This window comes from Monodon monoceros, unplaced genomic scaffold (assembly GCF_005190385.1).
Source record: "Monodon monoceros isolate NGI ecotype Baffin Bay Population unplaced genomic scaffold, NGI_Narwhal_1 Super_Scaffold_3, whole genome shotgun sequence".
Lineage (NCBI taxonomy): Eukaryota > Metazoa > Chordata > Mammalia > Artiodactyla > Monodontidae > Monodon > Monodon monoceros.
In genome coordinates, this window is record NW_021703780.1 from 65,084,161 (window position 1) to 65,102,240 (window position 18,080).

At 53.9% G+C, this 18,080-nt stretch overlaps 1 protein-coding gene across 5 annotated transcripts in view; it reads right to left on the reverse strand.

Moving 5' to 3' along the window:
• CACNA2D2 (calcium voltage-gated channel auxiliary subunit alpha2delta 2) overlaps positions 1 to 18,080 on the reverse strand; it is a 138,238-nt gene that overhangs the window by 93,722 nt on the left and 26,436 nt on the right. The window lies entirely within an intron of this gene.

Consider the following 18,080-nt stretch of genomic DNA (forward strand, 5'->3'; position numbering starts at 1 on the left):
CCATTTTCACCCACTGGCCTGGGATGGGGTGAATACCTGTGTTCTGGCCTCAGCTCTGCCACCACCCTGCTGTGTGTTTGAGGGCCTGTCCGTGCCCTCTCTGGGCCTCTATTTCCCCCAGCGATTGGCTAAGATGATCTGAGGGACTGAGGACCTGCCAGGAACCCTGATGCGCTCCCAGGCTTGCCCCCTATACTCTGCCCCTCCTCACTCAGTCCTTTGTCCACCTGCTGTGCCTACCTGCCCCAAACCAGAAACATGGACAGTGTCCTGTCCCCCTACCTGGTTTTACATGAGAAAACTAAAAAACAGGCAGGGGAAGTCACGTGCCCAAGATCACCCCACAGAGGTCAGAGGAGGCACAGCCAAGACCAGGACTTGGTCTCTGATCCAGTCCCATGCCCTTCACGACATTCTTTGTAGCCTCCCCAAGAATGCTGCAGTCTCAGAGTTCTGAAGGCCTTCTGTGCCCTTTTCCCATCCTATCCTTCACAGAAAGAAGCCAGGACATAAAGCAATAAATTGGGCTCTGGCAGGTGGTCCAGCTCACCCAATCTCCCAAAATGCCAGCAGGGAAGTTGGGACTGAGGCCTCCTTTCCTGCTAAATATCCTTCCTGGTAACCAGCGGCTGCCTGCAAAAAGTTACTCTGTAACCTTCCTCGGAGCTTTTCAAAAATAGCCTGTGGGCCCGCTTCTAGAAGGCACTGCACTGCCCAGCCTTTCCTGGCCCCCCAGTCCATCCCTTGACCCCTGGTACTCTGGTCCAGTCCTTGCCTCCTGCTCCAGCCTTTGGCCCCCAGTCTCGTCCCCGGCCTCTAGCCCCAGTCCAGCCTCTTGCTCCTGCAGCTCCATGTCCCTGTGTTGCTGCATCAACATACAAGGGGTTTGGTTTTGTTACCTGCAGCTACTTCACATCCTTTTTTATCTCAGCGTGACCCTGAAGGCAGAGACAACTCTCCCTCTTTCACAGATGAGGAAACTGAGGCCCAGGTTACCTGATTTGTGAGGGGGTTTCTTTTGGTCTGATTGCTCCCAAACCCTGCTAGGGGCCCATTCCCCCAGCCTTGGGAGAAGGAGCTCAATTTCAGTGGGTTGAAGTGAGGACTGAGGAAGGCGTCCCAGGCAGATGTAACAATGAGGGCAAGAGCATGGCCCTGGGGAGGCTCAGAGACCTGGGACTGAGCTGAAGAGAGGACCCTGACTCACTCAGAACAGGCTGGGCTGTGTCTTTGGGAGCCACCCCAAAGGGATGTGCCCTCAGCCACCAGCCAGATTCAGGGTAGTACTCCGCCCTGGTCATGGGTGGCCTAGGTAACCCCACTTGCTGGTACCTACCGCCCAGGTAACCCCATCTGAGTGCAAAGACGGTGCTGTTGGGGGGCCACCCAGGGAATGGCTGGCATGTTGTCAACCAAGTCAGAACTTTATCAGCCAAGCTCTTCCCCACTGCTGACTCTGTCAGCCAGCCCAGCTGGGGCTTCCTACCACACAGATAGGGGAACTGAGGCTCAGGATGAAGGGCACCTGATTACAGGGAGAGACCCAGGCTACTCAAGTTCCTTGTGACGTTGGTTGAGTCCCCTGCCTCTCTAATCCCCCTCCTCCCTAATCCCCCCTCCTCTGTTCCCAGAGGCTCCCTGCTGCTAAACCCAAGCCAAGCCCTGGGCTTGACACACTCCCAGACACAGGGCAGCAGTTCTCAAACTGTGTTCTCTGGAGCCCTAGGCAGTAGGCAGGGGGCCCCTGGGCTTGTGTGGAGGGTCACAGGTAGTGAGAGGGACGTCAGGAGGCCGGCCCTGGCTTGCCACCTCCCTCAGCCAGAGAACCTCCTGTTCATCTATTCGCTGGCCGGGGCCCTACATGTATTTCGGCGAACAAATAGTAAGGGCTCAGTTGCTACAAGGGAGTGAAAGCAGTGGTGCCAGGTGGATTAAATTTTCATTCTTTCTCAAAACTCCCTGAAACAAAACTAAAGGGCTATTCAAAATGGTAAAAACCCATGGGCCAAAGAACATGTGGAGGAGGCACCAGGAACATTTTGGAAGCTAGAAGCAGATGGACCATGGGTGACTGACTCAGCAGGCTGTGGAAGGCTTACCTCTGCTGGCAGTAGGTTAATGTTGGGGAACTCCTTATTTGTAATGAGGTGGATGGACCTAGAGTCTGTCATACAGAGTGAAGTAAGTCAGAAGGAGAAAAACAACTACCGTATGCTAACGTACATGTATGGAATCTAAAAAAACGGTACTGATGAACCTAGTGGCAGGGCAAGAATAAGACACAGACGTAGAGAATGGACTTGAGGACGTGGCGGGGGGGGTGGGGAGGGGAAGCTGGGATGAAGTGAGAGAGTAGCACTGACATATTTACACTACCAAATGTGAAATGGACGGCTAGTGGGAAGCTGCTGCATAGCACAGGGAGATCAGCTCGGTGCTTTGTGACCATCTAGAGGGGTGGGATAGGGAAGGTGGGAGGGAGGCTCAAAAGGGAGAGGATATGGGGATATATGTATACATACAGCTGATTCACTTTGTTGTACAGCAGAAACTAATACAACATTGTAAAGCAATTATACTCCAATGAAGAGATTTTAAAAAATGTTGGGGAACTCCAAAGACACAGCCCTGAAACCCCCAATAGGAGACTGAGAGAAACTTCTCTGGGGAACCTGCAGCCAAGGAGGGCAATATGGCCAGAGTACCCACGATAAACCCCAAGGTTCCCCCCACCATGCCTAGAGTCCCACCTCCACCTCAGTGCTCTGTACTTTGGTGGTGTTTTGACTTGAGGTCCAGAGGGTTGTTAATCCCACTCCTCAGCTCCTATCACATTATCTTCTCTGTCTGCTTAAATACGAGCAGACCATTTGGAAGCCCAAACACTGGGGGGAGACAGGCCCAAAGAAGTCAGAGACCAAAAGAAACAAACAAAAACCTGAAGGAACCTGGGCTACATGGGGAGATGGAAGTGTAAAAAAAAATGCTATAAGTTGTGTATACAAGGGTTGAAGAAATAAATATATTGCAGATAATGAGAACTGGATTTCTCACTGTTGGAGAAAGCAGTCACCAGAAAGGAATGGAGGAAGACATCAATGAACCCTTTTGTGCTGGAGTGGAGTCCAAGGTTTCAGTATAGACTCATTGTTGTAAATGTATATACAGAGAGACAGATAAAGATGTGATTATAGGTATGTGTGTATACATGGGCTATACATACACATATTTCCTAGTTCTCCTTGTGAGAGAGTCTAGAAGCACTGACATCCCACCAGCAGTGAGCACACTCAGCACCCAGATCTTGATTTCTAAATACCATTCACCAATAAATGGAACCAGAACTCCTTGAGAAGTGGCTGATTCCAGGGAAAATACAAGATGAGCTGAAGATCTTGTGGTAACAAAAAGTAAGGAAGTGATCAAATAAGGACAGGGGCATGTCAAAAGGGCACAGGAGCCAGCCTAGAAGAACTCCCAATGCCAAAGCTAGAATAATTTGGGCAAGAAAATTATAATATTGAATTACCACCCATAGAATAAGTATTCGTGAGTCCAAACTGACATAAATAAATAATCAAATAAATAAATAAACAAGGGAGAAGGGACAGTTCTTCCTTACAGAAGAATGCCAATTAATAAATGTAGAAGAATGAGAGAAATAGAAAAGTACCATGAGACCACTGCAGTAATAATTACTGCAGGCAAGATCTACCAGTGGATGCTAAAATTAATGGGCAAAGGTTTGAGAGAAATGGGATATTTGCATAGTCTCAAAGTTTCCCCCAAGAAATGTACTGATTACAAAGGGAAAAGGAGAACCAAGCAGATACCAGCTTAACCAAATGATCAAAGTTAACATCACCAATAATAAGATATACTGACATTATGTTCTCCCTGATATGATGCACTGAGAAAGACACATTATTTTCTATGGTGTACTTCCTAAAAATGCATAACCTCAGTCAAATCATAGGAAAACATTAGACAAACACAAATTGAGGGACAGTAAACAAAATAACTGACCAGGACTTTTAAAAAAGTATCAAGGTCATGAAAGACAAGGAAAGACATAGAAACTGCCAGAGATTGGAGGAGATTAAGGACACATGACAACTAAAAGCAATGTGGGATTCTGGATTGGATCATGGTTTAAAAAAAGGAGGCTAGTGCAAAAACTGGTGAAATCCAAATCCAGTTTTCACTTTGGTTAGTATTAATGTACCAATGTTAATTTCTTCATTAATATTTGTACTGTGGTTATGCAAGATGATAACTTTAAAGGAAACTGGGTGAAGGGTTAGGGAATTTCTGTACTATTTCGGCAACCTCTCTGTAAATCTAAAATTATTTCAAGACAAAAAGTTTTTTTAAGCTATCATCCTCACAGAGCTGACAGAATCAATGGCATCAATGAAATATGAGCAAGACGTTATTTTTTAAAAGGACCAAGAAGAGATCCTGAAAATTAAAAATAAGGTAACAAAATGTAAAACACTACAGAAAGGTTGGAAGATAAAATTGAGAAATCTGATAAAAAGACACACAGTTGGAAAACTGGAGAGAAAACAGAAAAAAAGAAAAGGATCTGAGTTAAAGGTTCTAGAAGGAGAACAGAGAAAAGGGAAGGGAGGAAATAGTCAAAGAAATCATTCAAGAAAACTTCCCAGAACTGAAGGACACAAGAATCTAGTTTGCAAATGTCCACTAAAGGAATGATAATAAACCCCACCAAGGTATATCAGGGTGGAATTTCTGAACACTTGGCACAGGGAAAAAATTTGCAAGTTTCTAGAGATAAAAATCAGGTCACACAATGGATTGGGAATCCGAACCATACTGGACCTTCGCATAGCAACTCAGGAAGCTGGAAGGAATGGAGTGCTGCCTTAGAAATTCTGAGGCAAATGGTTTCCACCCTGGACTTCCACACCCACCTAAAATCTCTGCCAGGTGTGGGGGAGAGGGCAGGCTTTCTGAGGCATGAAAGTCCCTGAAGTCTGGCTCCCATGTACCTTTGCTCAGGATGCTAATTGAAAATGTTCTCTACGCACCAAGGGAGAAAATCAGACGCCAAGGAAGAGGAGTCTACAGTATGCAGAAAAAGGGACTCCAACTCAGAAGAGAGGTGAAGGAAATTCCTGGCACATGTCCGAGTCACAGGCTCTGTTCACAGGCACAAGTCAGGAGGCTCCAGACAAGACTTCTCTGGGCAGTGACCCAGAACACCAGATATAACGTGCATGTATGAGAAGAGGTCAGATAGAAGGACAGGGAGTTTGGGGCAGAATTAGTAAAGGTTCACAGAAAACTAAGCAAACAGACAAATACCAGACAGTTGTTACCTGCAGGAAAAAAATGTAAAAATTGTACCCCAAAGTGTGCATTACGAGTCACACAGTTCTGAACAGCATTTGCCCCATCAATACAATGTTAACACTGAGTCCTGACCTGCCATATCACAATATGACACTGGGGTGGTGGGTGGTGGTGGAGGAGAGCTATGTCCTCCACTCCCCAGTGGATGTCCATGGATAATGCCTAAAACTGAACAATCATGAAGTAGCGACATAAGTATGTCATTTAGAGGTATGGAGCTCTGAGATTAGAAAGCGACAGCCTCTGGGGAGTTGGAGGTGGAGAGGAGGGGGTTGCTGTGCTCCTAACACAACACGCCTGGTAAAACTATGACTTTTCACCGTGTATGAGGGTGATGCTGATTTACAAACCCTGACTTTAAAAATCCATCTAGAAACGTAAGAAAAAGGAAAAAAAAAAATAAGAAAGGAAGAAAAGAATTGGTGAGGGGGAGAAGGATGGGAGGGGGGGAGAGAGAGGGGAGAATAATGAAGACAGAGGAGTCAGGGACAGGAGACTGACTGCTTTGACTCCAGCCTCTGGCCTGCAGACAGGCAGCAGCTGACATTATGCTCTGTTGACAGCACTGTCATCACCTCTGTTAACTTTTACCACAAATGAAGACAGTTCAGTGCTTCAATTCCCTCATCAGCGGAGTACACAAACCAGGGTCCTTAGACTAAAACACCAATTCGGCATTGATGACACCTCGTCCCCACTCCTCCATTTCCCCAAAGTTGGCAGCAATCAGAAAGCAAGTTGAGGGCCAGCAAACCACAAGGGTCTGGGAGAGAATGCCAATCATCCTGGGGACAGTGGGGGACTGTGCTGGGTAGGGAGGAAGAAGCTCCGAGTCTTCCACAACGTCTGTGAGGCCATGGAAGCACTCACTCCCTTTGCATCAACCTCTGCTGAAGCCTGTGCCAGGGTCATGTGGTCCATCTCATACAGAGCCACAGACAGCCATGCCTGGGGAGGGGTGGAGAGAGAAACTACTACCTGAGAAGTGGGCTGGGTGGGCTACCAATGTCTTTGCCAACCTCACACCCTCCCTGGAATCCCAAATTTTCCAGGAAACACACAAATCTGTGATTCCTTCCAGTGGCCCCCTTGCACTGAACAAACATCCCTCCCCAGGGGCCCCTCAGTCCCAGGGAGGGGGATGACAAGTGTGAAGTCTGCACCCACCAGCCTCATGCAAAGTACAAGCTCAGATGAGAGTCCAGCTCAGTCTGGAAGAATCCCAGAGTGTTTGGCTCTCTCGGTGGGCGGGGGCCCCCAACAGATCTTGTGTCTCAAAACGGAAGGTGGAAAGCCAGGTGAGTACCCAGGAGAGCCCTGTCCGTCACTGAGGTCTTGCCCAGGTCCAGGAACCTTCATGCCACTACATGCCTCATTGAGATCTCAGACCCTTGGGGACCCAAGGACTCGCTGGCGCCCTAGCGTGTGGTGCTGCTCCAAAATTCACCCTTTTGTATCCCGAGTTCACTGGGCGCTCACTGCAGAAGGAGCCCCAGGGTCTCCAGGAGGCGAGGGGTGGTTCACCCAGTCCCACAGATCGACATAACATTTCCAGCTCTGCCAAGGGTTTCTGAGGAGGCTCTGAGGGCAAATATGCTGCTGCTGAAACTTGTGCGGGTGGGAGAAGCACGCCTCCCTGGGCAGCAGAGGGGCACGTGTCCTACCCCGGGAGCCCATCGGAGGAGGGAGGCAAAGGTCCAATCTGACGTCCCTGTCCAGTGAGGGAGCCCACCCGGCCTTCAGTCTGCCGTGGGGTGCAGCCACCACCCTCACCAAGCTGTGCTCTGGGGCGGAGACAGTGCAAGCCCCAGGGGGCCTAGCTTAAGCTGGGAGGCTGCCAGACCCTCCCTGACACGGATCAGTGAGTTTTCAGGGCCAGTCTCCTGCCTTTCCCCAGAAGGCTCCAGACCTCCGTTCCCCTTGAGCAGCTCCTCCACCACTTAGCAACAGAGACAATTTACATAATGCATCGAGTGTGAGAGCAATAATGGCTGGGGAAGGAAGGTGCCAGGTTAGTGGCTCCTGGGGAGGGAAAATACCTGCTCCCACATCACCACTTCCTCCCTCATGGAACAGGGCCCTGAGGCTGCCGGGAAGTAGGTGCCTTGAAGGGCTCAGCTGCTGCCAAGAGGGGCCCGGAAGGGCCATGCCAGCCTTGGAAACAGAGCAACCTCAGGACAGAGATGCAAGAGGGAGAAAATTTCGAAAGCATCTAGTTCTGAACATAACTCCACCCAGCCGTGCTCCCGGAGCCCGCACTCCCGCGGGGCCGGGCCCTGCATCCGCAGCCTTCCGGGAGGAGGAGGCGCAGGCGCTCCAGCAGGCGGTAGGCTGTAGCCAGGAGGCCAGGGAGCCAGACTGCAGCTGCCCCGGAGGCGGTCACGTTCAAACACAAAGGCGGCGAGGGAAGGGAGAAAATACATAAAAATTACAGGCACAGTAACTGCTTTTTATATAAATGTTCTTATAAAAAGTTTTCCCCAGTGTGAAAGTCCCTTTTTAAAAAGAATAAATTCACGGCACACCAATTTATTCCATGTCTGTAATGGAGCATAAGGAAGGCTCCTCTGTCAATACCTGATCAGGAGGCAACTGGCCGCTACCTGACCCGGCTTCCAGGTCTCCTGCACGACAAGGCAAACAGCAGTAGGCCCCTGGGGTCTGCGAGGGGCAGCAGGAGTGGGTGGCAGGCCTGCCTGCCAAGAGTCAGCATCAAGTGAGACTCTGGGCCTCAGGGCCAAGCCCGACAAACCCCATCGGTGCCCCAGGAGCTGCGCTCGAATGGAAGATTCAGAAAAGAGGCAGCTACAATCATGCTGATGGGGAGGCACACGGGGCTATGGGAGCTGGGGAGCATGGGGCTCTCCCTTTCTAGGGACAGGAGAGAGAAAGCAGTCAGCAGGCTGTGGGGTGGGAGGGATGAGGCCCCTGTGCCTGCCTGCAAGGCCTGTGGAGGAAGCTGGCTGGTGACAAGGCACCTGGGGGTTGCAGGTAGGAGTGGCCTGTCCTGAGCTGTAGGAAGCTCCCCGTGGACTCTAGCTCAGCTCTAAGCCTACAGGCACCCATACTCTTCCCCCTACCCCGATGAAGGCAGCACTTCAGTGGACCCCAGCCCAGGGCAGAAAGGGCTGCTCCCCCTCACCAGGAGGCCCAGAACCTGGAAATGAGGCTCCTGCCCAGTGCCCCTTACCAGCCACAGCTCTCTCATCTGTGAAACGGGGACAAAGTGTGGGCGGCCTCACCACTGACTGGGGGCACTGAGGACGGACAGCTTGCACGAGGCTGTGCTCTCCACAGGGGTCACTTGGTCCAGCAGCCCAGGGCACGGATACACAGGGGTGTGAGGACACAGATCCACAAGCAACTGGCACCTTGCCCCCCTGCAGGGCTGCTGAGCACAGGGTCAGGCAAAGCGACTTGGGGGGATGTGCACTGTGCATGGGGACATGGCGCGTGCATGCGAGCGCGCGCGCGCGCGTGTGTGTGTGTGTGTGTGTGTGTGAGCTCCTCACCCACAACTGAGATTTCTCAGCTTCACTAATTAATCGGTTAAGTAGTTCTCGCCTGCTCGGGTGACAGAGCTCGCGGCACCTGCCTCTCTGCAGTCCCACCCTGGCCTGTAAGCGTGCCTGCTCACACCTGCACACAGAGCATGCAGAACTCTGCACTCACCACATACACACGCACGTATATGCTTGCCTGGTCACACATCCCACAAAGCACACATGCATGTGGGATCACACGTTCTCACACACACACATAAACATACGTGCCTGGTCATGCCCCTACATGCAGCATTTCGTGCAGGCGCAGCCACTCCCTTCCACAGACACACAAACCTCACCTGCTCACGCTCCCGCTGGCAGCACATGCACACACACAGGTTCACGTGTTCTCGTCTACATGTGCACATACATTCCCACACGCAGCATCACACTTCTCTCGTCTCTCTTCCACACCTGACCAGCCACATCCCACCTCACAAAGCCTCTGCAGGTCAGAGACTGTGTCTCCCAGTGAGTCACGGGACCAAGAATCACCAAGGGCTACTTGCCTTCTAGGTCTGACTGCCTGTGTTCAGGTGGACTCCTGTGAGGCCCGGGCATGATGAGCCTGCCCTTCTGGTCATGGTCTCCCTACCCCATATGATGGGAAGACTGAATTGGGCCCACCAGAGGTCCCTGGCATCTCCTGCCTCCTATGTGTACCCGAAGGATGCAAAAGCAGAAGGGAGGGGAGCATGGGACACCACTGGCCTCAGCACTGATCTGGAGGGCTTCCTTGGGGAGGGAGCTGTGGGCTGGGTTTAAAACTGGGGAGAGGCCTGGAGGGAAGGGGGATGAGTGACGAGAGAGGCAAGTGGAGTAGGAGGAAGAAGCTGGGAAGGCTAGTGGGGGGGCGGGGAGCACACATGGATGGCTGGAGGCCTAAAGGCTCCTCCTGCCCAGGCCACATACCTTGGCCAGGCCTTTGAGTCACTCCGGGAATAGCCCAGCCTCCCTCACCCCAGCCTGACATCTGAGTGCCAGAACACAGTGCAGCCAGCTCTTCCCCTGGGCCCTCCCCTCAGCCCCTGCACCCTCCATTCCCTCACAAAGAGCAGTCAGGGACCCTCTATGTGGGCCAAGCCTGGCAGACCCTATGCAAGTTTACTTCTCTCAGGGCATCTGGCACTGAAGCTCCACCTTTTTGGTGCACTGGGCCTCAGTTCCCCTAGGTGGTCTGGATGGTTCCCACTGTTCTGTGGGGCGGGTTAGACCCCCCAATCCCTCCCGTCTCAGTCCTCAGATGCCTGCCCCTTTGCTAATCCATCCACTGAAGAGTTACTAGCTGAGCACCTACTCCATGCCAAACCTTGTGGACCACATATCACATATATGTATGTTTGTACACTGCAGGCATGTATGTATATGTGCACCCTGTGTGTGTGCACAGCCTGTTTCTCCACCCAGACTGCACATCCTCTCAGGTGGGGGCCCAGCCCCTGCCTCTGCATCCTGAGGCTAGGGCGAAAAAGTCCTAGGGTCAGTCACTTGGTTCCCTGATTCTTGGGAACCCAAGGATGGACGGGGAGGGGGCCTGATGAGTCTGCCCAGGATCTACCCCCTGTCCTCATCCCCCCAACCCCCACCTCCAGCCAGCCAGCTTCCAGCACTGAGAGAGAGGTATAGGAAAGATGGGGAGTTTGGGGCTCTGTAACCTTCTCCAAACGCCAGATCTGCACTCACAAGGAGAGGGGAGCCATGCTCAGAGAAGGTGGAGGGAGGCCAGGCTGAGCCTCCATGTCCTGCCTGGTCATGGTAAATGCTGCTCATGTTGCCCCTGGGGCCAGCTGTGGTTTGTCAGAACCAATTACTTCTCTGCCTCTGCCAAATGCTTGGGGCCCCACGGATCTCAGGCAAGTGTCCCCGTGGCTGCCACTGATCCAGCCATGGATGGGGGTGGAGGAGGGCGGAGGAATGCAGATGGGGTCAGCCATCCCCGGAGGCCCAGCATGGAAACCCATTCGGTCCTCTACTCCATCCCCCATCTCCCACCCTTGATTATCCAGTTGAGCCTCCGGCTCTGGACATGCAGCTCCATCACTCTCCAGAGGTGGATGCAGAGGCCAGGGGAGAAGGGAGTACACTCTGGCCTCTCCTCAACAATCTGCAAGCACTTGGTCCCATCGGAGCTGACCCCCAGCTGTTCTGCTGCAAGGTCAGCCTCCCTGGGGACCCCAGAAGAGAGCCAAGGTGTTTATCAGAACCCTTGCCGTGGGAGGTGGGCCTTGCCTTAGGAAAGTTGGACAAACAGCCCAGATTCCCAAGACGGAAGGATTGAGGGGCATCCACTTCATGGGAGGGGCCTGCAGCAAAGCCACCGGTTCTCAACCAAAACTTCCAGAAAGAGCGGCGCTGTCTGCTGGTACGGTTCTGATCATGCCTCTGAGATCGTCTCTTTCTTAAACTGAGGGACCTCAGTCCGAGAGCTGCCACCCTCAAGAACCCAGAGCTTGGTGGCTTCCTACCACCCCTACTCCAAGGCCAGCCCAGCCCGGTGCCCTTCGCTGAGTCCACAGGGCCTGGGAGACAAGCTGCCGACTGGGTGGCTGATTTGAGAAACAGACTCACAGGCCTCTTCTGGGTGCAGATGCCCTTCCCTTCACCCCCACCTGCTTCCTCCCCAGGGGGTGCCTCTGCAGCTGGTTCCCTTCCGTGGCCCATAGGCCCTGTTTCTTCAAGCTCTTGTGGCCTTTGTGTCTCTCCCAGTAAGGTCCCCCAAAGATGTCATGGTCAGAAGGTGCTACAGATTGAATGTTCGTGTCTCCCCCCCAAATTCATATGTTGAAACCCAATCCCCATTGTGATAGCATTTAGAGGTGGGCCCCTTGGGAGGTGATTAGGTCATAAGGGTAGAGCCCTTGTAAATGGGATTAGTGCCTTATAAAGGAGACCCCAGAGAGATCCTTCATCCCTTCCACCACGAGTGGACACAGTGAGAAGACAGCTGCCAGGTAGTGGGCTTTCACCAAACACCAAATCTTTTGATGCCTGGATCTTGAACTTCCCAGCCTCTAGAAACATGAGAAATTTCTGTTGTGTGTAAGTCACCCAGTTTATGGTATTCTGTTATAGCAGCCCAAACAGGACTAACAACAGGGCAGGGAAGAGGAAACCAATTTCCAAACTCCTGGGCTTCAGCAAGCAAAGGTGACACTTTGGGCACCGGAATTTTCTAAAACTATAACTAACTCCTGGAAGGGCAGGCAACCGATAGTGGAGGGGGTCACAAAAGCACCCCCACATTTGCAGGGCTCTGTCTGCAGCCCTTCCTTGCCCCTGCTCCCTTGAGGACAGGGGCTCGGATCCCCATGTCACAGATGGGGGAACCAAGGCTCAGAGAGGCAGGACAACATGTGCCAGGTCCCACGGTACGGGGAGGCCCAGCTCTGCCATTGCTCCGCACTTCAGTCTTTCCTCTACCACCCACCATTCAGTGTGGCCCACGGCACAGGCTCCAGGTTCAAATTCTAGTTCTGCCACCTGCCAGCTGTAGCAGCTCAGAAGACATAGCTCTTCTCTCCTGCCCTGAGCCATTCTCTATCCTCTGGGAGATGACCTCAGATGTGGCCCCACGGTGACCTCTTGGCACAAGATGGAAGCTGCTGGCCCCTCTCCCGTGCCTGTATCACCAGGTGTGGGTCTGCTGATCCCACGCAGAGATGCCTCTCCCATAGACCTGTTCCCTCCGCACCGACAACCTCCACAGGAACCTGGGCAACAGCTCTTTGCTGAGGCTGTCCCAGAACCCTGAAGCCTCCTAGCAGGGCTCCCTGCCCCTGTCTTCCCCTGCAAGACTCCAGAAGCAAGGGGCTCTGAGTTAGCCAGAGATGCGACCACCCAGGCATGCCCCTCTGGGGACCTTCCTGTCACTGTATCCTCCACCTGCTGTGAGGCTGTTCTGACCTAACACCCTCACACTCTGGGGAGGAGGAGGAGAGGCCTTGGGAGGGGGAGGGGCTGAGAAGGGCACAACTGCTGGCTCAGCTTAGCAGCCCCAGAGGAGCCATCAGCTTGGGGGTGGCTCCAGGCAGCTGGTGCCCATGGAAGGCATGGCCAACATGAGCCAGGGCCCCTGGGCCAGATGTCTTGGGGCAGCCCTCCCCCAACATTGACCTCCCCGTGCCCCCTCTCTGGTGGGGGACATGTAGAAGAGGTGTAGGAGACCAAAGCCAGTCAGTTGGCCGTCAGGCAGGAGCTCCTGCCACAGATGAATTGGCTTTTGAAAAGCTTCTCAAAAATGGAATTTTCTCCTTCAGGCAACAACGGAATATGTGCGGGGAGGGGCAAGCAGGAGGGCAACAACCACCCTCCATCTCCCCGCACAGGGCTCGGGAGAGAGCATTCCCAGAACTTACAGTGGGGAGGTGGTGCCAGAAGAGGCCACCCCCAGGGCAGGACATGGGAAGGAAAGAGGTGAGGAGCAGGCTGGGCTAGGGGGACAAAGAGGGGTCCAGGAAGGGCTTCCGCCAGGCTCCAATGGCTCTGCCTCAGTATATCCAGTTACGCTCACGTGGCAGCCTCACCACGTTTCAGACGCCCTCCCAGGAGCCCCCCCTCAGTCCCATGCATCCCTGCTGGGTGCTGAGCAAGAGGACCATATGGAAGGAATAATAAGACAATTAACTTTCCATTAAAGAACAATATATGTGGGTTTTTAGAGAGGCGAGCGGCAGCAATCTCTACCCAGCGGCACACTTCACACCCGCGCCCCGCCCACCCCCTCCTCACGCACCCCACACCCCAATCATCTACACTAGGAGAGAGCAGGGTGCCGCTGGGCCTCAGCGGGAGGTGGCTGGAGGAGGGGGGTGCTGCACCAGGAGCAGAGCCCCTAGGATGATGGTTTGGAGGTTCCAGTAACCCTGGGGAGGGAGTGTGATGGGCCTGGGTGGGTCTCCCTCACCACCACTCTCCGGACTGAGCACATTAGCTGGGACAACCATGCATGTCCTGCGTGAGTGCAGGTCCACCTGGCCAAGGTGGACTGACTCTTGGGACACATGTGAACCACAGTGCTTTGATAGAAGGACCAACTGTAGGTCTGGGGGTCACAACAACTTGAACTCCCATTCTGGCCCTCTCAGGGCTGCTTCTGTCCCCTGGCACCTTCCCCCACCCCAACTTCCTTCATCCTCTTCTGCTGCCCCTCTAGCGTTCTGAGCTTCCCTAGCACTCCTGGACATTGCTGATCCCACCTGAGATGCCCAGAGAGGACCCCTTACCCCGAAGGGGAGCCAAACACAGCTCTGGCCAGCACCCCCTGAGCCAGTGTGTGACAGCGCATGTGTTTCAGGAACTGGCGGTACCAGCGGGGTGTGGAAGTGGAGGAACGGGGAGAAGGCTGTTTTTCTTTATTTATGTGGTTGCACCGGGTCTTAGTTATGGCAGGCAAGCTCCTTAGTTGTGGCATGTGAACGCTTAGTTGTGGCATGCATGTGGGATCTAGTTACCTCACCAGGGATTGAACCTGGGCCCCCTGCACGGGGAGCGTGGAGTCTCATCCACTGCACCACCAGGAAAGTCCTGGGAGAAGCCTGTTTCAAGGGTACCTGCGGAGGGCCCTGTTCCTGCCTCCCTGAGCCCCTCAGAAAAGGGGTCCTCAATGTGGCCAGATTTTGGTCCTTGCCTGGAGCCAGCTCCAGATGTGGCACTCTGCAAATATTAATTACACATTCCCAGGGAGCACTGAGCAGACACGGTGCGGGCATGGCCAGGGGCAGACAAGATGGGCTAGGACTATGGTGCCGTCACTGGTTCAAAAATCCCATTTCTGGCTACCCACAGAAGTGGGGACACATGAACAGCATTTGTCTGATTCACCATGACTGTCCAGAGAAGCACAGCCGTGGGGAGGGGAGCAGGAGACTTGGGGTCAGGGATCTCTGAGTCCTGGGGTCTCGCTCTCTGTGGATGCAGCTCAGCAGTCCAGGGCAGGGACCGCCCCAGGCCTGCACCTCTGCCTTTATAGTTCTCACCAACCCCACCACTACCCAGGGCTAGCAAGTCAGGGCTCCAGGATGGGACTGGTGGGTAAAGACAGTCAACCACACCTTGGTTTCCCCACGAGTGACTAGCAGCATACAGCCGGGCTAAGGCCGTCACGGGGGCGGAAGCAGCCAGGGACGTAGGCAGGGCTCTGAGCCACTTCTGCCCTGAGACACGTGTGGGGGTTGATATGGACTGAGAAATGCTCCCACAGGTCCAGACTTGGATTGAGCTTTCCCAGAGGACGGCCTGTAGTCCACAGACATGACCATCCCACGTCTCTGCTCCCATACCAGCTCTAGCCAGACAGACTTTCCTCACCCCCGACCCCCACCCCAGACAGAGGATCTTCTCACTTCCTTCTGTAGAGACCCTCCACGGAAGGTGTCTCACCCAAATCAGGAATCCGTCCCAGGGCTGGTGCACCTGATGAGCCACTGGTTCTTCCTCCTGTCTGACTATAATTTGTCCTGCTTTGCTTTCCCACAAGGTCCCCGGAGTTGTTCCCTTTCTACCCTGGACACCCAGTCAGAAGGGAATAGGTCCCTGGCTGTACCCATCAGAGTGACCTGGGCTTCAGAGTGGGGAGACAGGCTGTCTCCACATGGTCCCCCGTGCACCCCCAGGCACCTGATGAGTTATTCATCCTGATCAACCTCATTATGTGAATGAGCTCAGAGCCCAAGCATATGCTCTCTGCTGTCCCCCCAAAGGATGACAATATGGTGCTGATGGGCGAGGGTAGGAAAGGGGTTTAGGAGACCTCGCTCAGCTTCTAGGGGCCCTGGAGGGGGCAGACTGCAGTAGAGCCCATACTTCTGTGGCCTGTTCACGGCAGGAGTAAGCCAGGGCCGGCGGGGCTGGGTTTACCCGGTGGGGCACGGCTCAGGAGCACCAGGCCACAGTGGGCGCTCCTACTCTGTGCTGGCCCTGGGGTTAGATGAGGAAATGTGACAGCGTCTTTGCAGACAGCCCCCACACTCCACCAAGGTGTGCCACGGTGTCCAGCCTGTAAATGGGCCACAGTCTGCACCCAACCACACCCCCATGGGGTTGTGGTGAGGTCGGGAGGAGGAAAGTGCCAAGACAAGGAAAATGCTCCTAAATGCCACCGTCTGCAGTTTCTGAACTCTTGCAGCTGCCAGCTCTATGGCACCCAGCTTCCGGGGGTCGGGCTGCCTCTAGGACTGGGGCTGGTGGAGAGGGCAGCCATGTTGGGGAAGAAAGCCAAGGATCACCCCAGTGGCAAGGTGTTTGGGGGCCCATCGAGGAAGCATGGAGAGGGGCGGCCCTAATGGGGACTGAGGCCATAAGCTCGGCAGAGGTGGTACCAGGGTCCACGGAGCATCGCAGCTGGGTCAGGGCTTCGATGCATGCGTCCTCCTGACTCTCAGAGCCTGGCTCTCAGGGCATGGGCTGGCCACATGGGCCCTCTCATATGCACTTGAAGGAGAGTTCTGGTGGCTTTGTCAGGGGTGCCAGGGGTTGTGGGGAAGAGGGGCCGGTTGGCTCCCTCCTGCTCTCACAGGGTTGCCCTTTTCCTCTAGAACTCTTCACCTGCTCCCCGGCCGCCCACCTCACAGGGGTGTCCTGTGCCAAGAAGCAGCCCCAGAGCTGTCAGTGGGAAACAAGAGGCTAAGGAAGCAGGTGAGAAAAACTGGAGCAGGACAGAGAGCCACTGGAGAGCTGGCAGCCGTCGACAGGCAGAGGGATGCCAGAAGGAGCCCGGAACGCCAGGTCAGCACTTCTCTGCCTGGCCATAGCCACACCAAACCTGGCCCAGCTCCCCTCCTTCTCAGGCTCATCCTGCCCACCCCAAGAGGGAAGGCCTAGCTAGAGGAGAAGCAGCGCCCTGGGACAGGAGTCAGGAGCCCTGTGTTCAAGCCCCAGTTCTGCTGTACCTGGCTGCGTGACTTTGGTAACCACTGGGAAGGTGGGAGTGGGGAAAGATGTGCTCATTGGTGAAAGTGTCTGGAATCACTCAACTCCCATCAGAAAGGAAGGAAGGGAACAACATATCCTGGGAATGAAAATGATCAATGAGGGAAATTCAGATTTGATTTCTAGAAGTGTATCTGTGTCAGCCTGTCCCCTGCCATTCTCACCACCTCATCCTCCAGCCAGACCTCCCAGCCACGCCATGGACCAAGAATGAGGATCAGAGAGGGTCTAGGACTTGCCCAGGAGCACACAGTGGGTATGCTGAGCTGGATTCCATCTCTGGTCCGCACCATCCAGGAAGCTATGGTTCAGACAGACCTGAGTCTCAGGCATGAAATGTGTACGTTATTTTCCCACTGGCAAACTTTTAGGGTCTGAGTGCCCACGACTATAAGATAAGCAGTATCCTTGAGCTGAGGATTGAAAGTACAGAAGATTCTTGACTGGAAGCGCATGGTTAACTCCTTATGTGGGGTGCATCTTATGTCCCAATATGAAGCTTGGAGAGGCACATTACACACATTCCAGGGAACTCTCATTTCTTCATTAACCTACATAGCTGCACTCTTGGCAGTGCCCACTTAGAACCTAGTAAGTGCTGGGTGCTATTCCTGAGCATAAATTGACTTCTGTTCCGGAACAGCTTTTCCTACAGTGCCTTCTCTGGAAAGCTCTGCCGGCCTCCAAGTGTGGCTGAGTCATTGAAAGTTCACAGGAAGAGAGTACAATGGGGGTTACTGCAATTCAAGCCCAGTAACCAGGGAAGGGAGATTCAGAGAGGCTGGGCCACTGGGGGTGGGCGGAAGGACCCCCAGCAAGTTGATGGCTCAGACCCCCACCCGGACTCCCCCTCCTAGCTATGTTACCACCACATTAGCCACCCCTGGTCAGCCCCATCCTGTGCCAGAGGTCCAACATCCACAGCCAATGTCAACACATTCACTGCCACCCCCATTTCCTGGGTACCTGCTACAAGCTAAGCATGGGGAAAGGCCCGAGGATACCACCTCATAGCAGCTGCCCCACAGACGTACCTCTGCTGACCTGGCCCTGACCAAGAGAGACACAGGAACACAGTGGCGTATCTAATCGCCAAGCCGGGGGTCTGGACCCCCAATACTGGACTGGACCCCACTTACTCTGCTGTGCCCAAGCCCACCATCAGTACGAGATCCCCAACAACCCCCTGTTCAGTTCAGGTTGCACTTTCCGGCCCAAGCCTCCAGTAAG